The 3,469-nt window shown below is 38.8% G+C and overlaps 1 pseudogene; it reads right to left on the reverse strand.

The window, feature by feature from the left end:
• Positions 1–535: 535 nt before the first annotated feature.
• Positions 536–3,225, reverse strand: LOC116466355 (little elongation complex subunit 2-like; annotated as a pseudogene).
• Positions 3,226–3,469: the final 244 nt, after the last annotated feature.

Raw genomic sequence — 3,469 nt, forward strand, 5'->3', positions numbered from 1 at the left:
TCCTCAAATTTTAAAGGTGAAAAGCATAACATTACGTTTTAGTGGAAGCATTCCTTCACGTAGCCAACATATTTTTTCAAGGCACTCTAAGAACTCTTGAGGATACTACAGGAAAAATATTCCTCTTGCCTACTGATCTTTTAGTCATATTTCCCCTCAAACTTTTCTTTTTTTATTATTTTTTATTCATTTATTTATTTATTTTTGAGGCGGAGTCACTCTGTCGCGCAGCCTGGAGTGCAGTGGTGCGATCTCCGCTCACTGCAACCTCCGCCTCCCGGGTTCAACCGAACTGCCTCAGCCTCCGGAGTAGCTGGGACTACAGACGTGCGTCACCACACCTGGCTAATTTCTGTATTTTTAGTAGAGATGGAGTTTCACCATGTTGGCCAGGCTGGTCTCAAACTCCTGACATCAGGTATCTACCTGCCTCGGCCTCCCAAAGTTCTGCGATTGCAGGCGTGAACCACCAAACTTTTCTAAATTAAACATTGTTGTAACTGTTTTTTAAATTTAATTTTCCATGGTACAGTCCTCAAGTTATTTTTCTTTTATTTGGAACCACTCCTTTAGTTTCAACTTGCTGAGCAGGCAAGCAACTGCTTTTGGTTTCTATGGAAACTGGAATCCTGTGGCTGCCTATAGGCATTCTGGTTCCACCAACCTTTTGTTGTGTTGTGGTATCCGGTGATTTAGGTGGAAAAGTACAAGGCATTCTTCCATGATGGATATGATATGGTAATAACAGGCTGGGATCTAATGGGACCCAGGGAACTGAGAGACTGAAAGGTATGCCAGGAAGGCTGCAATGGGTTTTATACAAATGGTATGCTGTCCTAGTAACTTTTCCATCAGAGACCTTATAGATCAGGAGTGAAGAATCTTCTGCTACATGATATAACAGGTAGGAACCCTCTGCAAGCTACTTAATTTCTTTAGAATGTGTTGGAGGATGTTAAATAAATCTGAAATCTTGAGTGCTGAAAGCTTTTCTTTTAATTCTTCTGAGGTAATTTCTTCCAGTAGAAAAAGCTTTGAAGTAAATGCATCGATATGCCCAACATGAAATGAGCTGTTGGGATGTAATAAACTTTCAGTCCATAAGTGACAAAGTTCACTTTCGATCAGAGCTCCAACTCCATAACAAGCTTGATACTCTACTTTTGGTAGTACATCAACTGGAAATTGTCTTCTGATTTTCTTCTGTTCTTTTAGAATGTGGTCTTGTCTCTATTCTCTGGACACTGTAGCCCATGAAAAACAACAGGTCTTGCAGGCTAAATAACTTATAAATAAAATTTCCTTCCTGAGGAGCTAGGTATTCCGATGTATCTTCAACATAGTCCTGAAGTTCATATGGCAGTCGTCCTTTGGGCTTCTGAAATGCAGAAGGCCATCCAGATTTCAGTCAACTAGAGCCATCTGAAGGAGCAGACAATTGCTCAGAAGCAGAAGACTGTTTAGAATTTTCTAAATTTATTAAGGACAATTTGGGTAATTTTCTGGAAATTGGCTTTAAGAGCTCATCCTGCATTTTTAAAATTTCTGCAACTGGATCATATTTTTTATATACTCATTTGATATATTTTTTTAAAAAACACATGACTCTGCAGGCCTACAAACAGTAGTAGTCTGGTTTCCTACAGAAGCCTGTCCTGAGGAAGAATTTGGACTAGCTGATCTAGAACTTAAGTTAGAACCCACATCTGTCTTTCCATCACTATTAATTTTACATTCTCTATCAATGATTAAACACTCCTCATCTGTATCACTGCTGAAGAGAACTGTATCTTCAGTTTTAGCTGCTTCTGATCTAACAGTCTTTTCCTTTGAGTTGTCTAGGTTTTCCTAGACCCAGAACATTGGGTCTTTCACCATCAGCATGTACCATATCTATAGTCATATCGTTTTTATTAGAAGTTTCAATTTCCAAAGAATTTTCTAACTATAAGGCATCAGATGTTTTCAAGTCACTAACTCGTATCAAAGACTTGTCAGAACTTGATACCTTATCACCACATGATTCAAACTCTGATCATCTTTATTTTTGCACTTTTCAGGGCCACCATCCATACCAGTGACCAGTTGTTTCTCCTTTTGCAATTGTTCAATCAGAATCTGAGATAAACTTCTAGAATTAGCAGAAATGTCTGGTGCACTTGGTGCCACAGGTGTAGTTACTGCTTTGGGGGCTATAGGAGCATCTGTCGCGTTAGGTACTGTGGAAGTACTTGCTGGAATTGGTGACTTTGATGTTTTGGTGGTGGTTACTCCAAAAGTTTCAAGTTCTGTGACCTCATCATCAAAATCCAGAAACAAGTTTTCAAGAGTCTCAATTTTTCGGCACTCACTGACTTCATGGGACGTGTCCATTTCAGATATAAACTCTTCAGGTTTGTCCATAAAGACTGCAGATACTGGAACAGATGTGTTTTGGGGCATCATAAATTTTAATGTAATTCATGAAAGATTTGTTTTCTCTCTCTCATAGTTATTTTATTTCGGGGAAGTGGTGAATTAATATATATTACTTCAGCTGGTTTTGAACCTGCAACAGGTATTACTTGAATCAATACTGGAAGTTCCCATGGTTCCTTATACATTGTCCATGATTATTTAATAAGGTAAATAATGATTGACTAGTTCGAGCTAGCTGAGGGTGATATCTTGAAACAAGCTTCTCTGCATTTGGATCTTCTCTAATATCATAATGCATAACTTGAGCTGTTTGTTCTGGCAATTCAGTGGTAGATATATCATCTTTCGAGAGCTGCAACTTTATAAGCATGGAGGGAAACACTGTTTTCACATATTTTACCCTGCCCAATGCAAAAAGAGTTTTTTCTAACTTTAATTCCATCTCTACTCTGAATGGGAAGAGTACCATTAAGCTGGTGACCTCATGGAGGGTATAGAATTCTAGGAACTTTTTCACTTGTTCAATGCAAGCTCTTAAAATTTTCTCTGTGAAGAGAGAAGCATCATCAGAAAGCATATTATAATCCTGTGCACATTTCTCTGAAGAATTCTGCAAAAACTTTAGGAACTCAGTAACTTCTTCATTCACATGTTTGTTCATATCCAAGTACTGCAAGAAGTCATTTTTTCTTTATTCCTATAGCTTTGGAATTTGCAGGAATCTTTGCATATTTAACCAACAAGTCCACATAACTCCTCTGCTCTCTCAAGTTCTTTTAAACTTGGAGCCATGGTATGATCTTTATAATTTTCTCAAGAGAAAAGTATCTTAAGGCCATTTTTGGGGAAAATATCCCAATTCAGTCCTGGTTCACTTATGACCATTTTGGAGGTTATCTTCCTAGATTTCTGCTTCACTCTAGCTCATAGTTCACAACTGCCTCACTGCAAAGGCTCCAAAGAGGCAGAATCCCTCCAGAATTTACTCAACTCATGGTCCGCGGTGGCTCTTGCCCAGGTGGCAGCCACACACCACACACGCTCCACCCCA

The sequence above is a fragment of the Hylobates moloch genome, unplaced genomic scaffold (assembly GCF_009828535.3).
Source record: "Hylobates moloch isolate HMO894 unplaced genomic scaffold, HMol_V3 SCAFFOLD_4, whole genome shotgun sequence".
NCBI lineage: Eukaryota > Metazoa > Chordata > Mammalia > Primates > Hylobatidae > Hylobates > Hylobates moloch.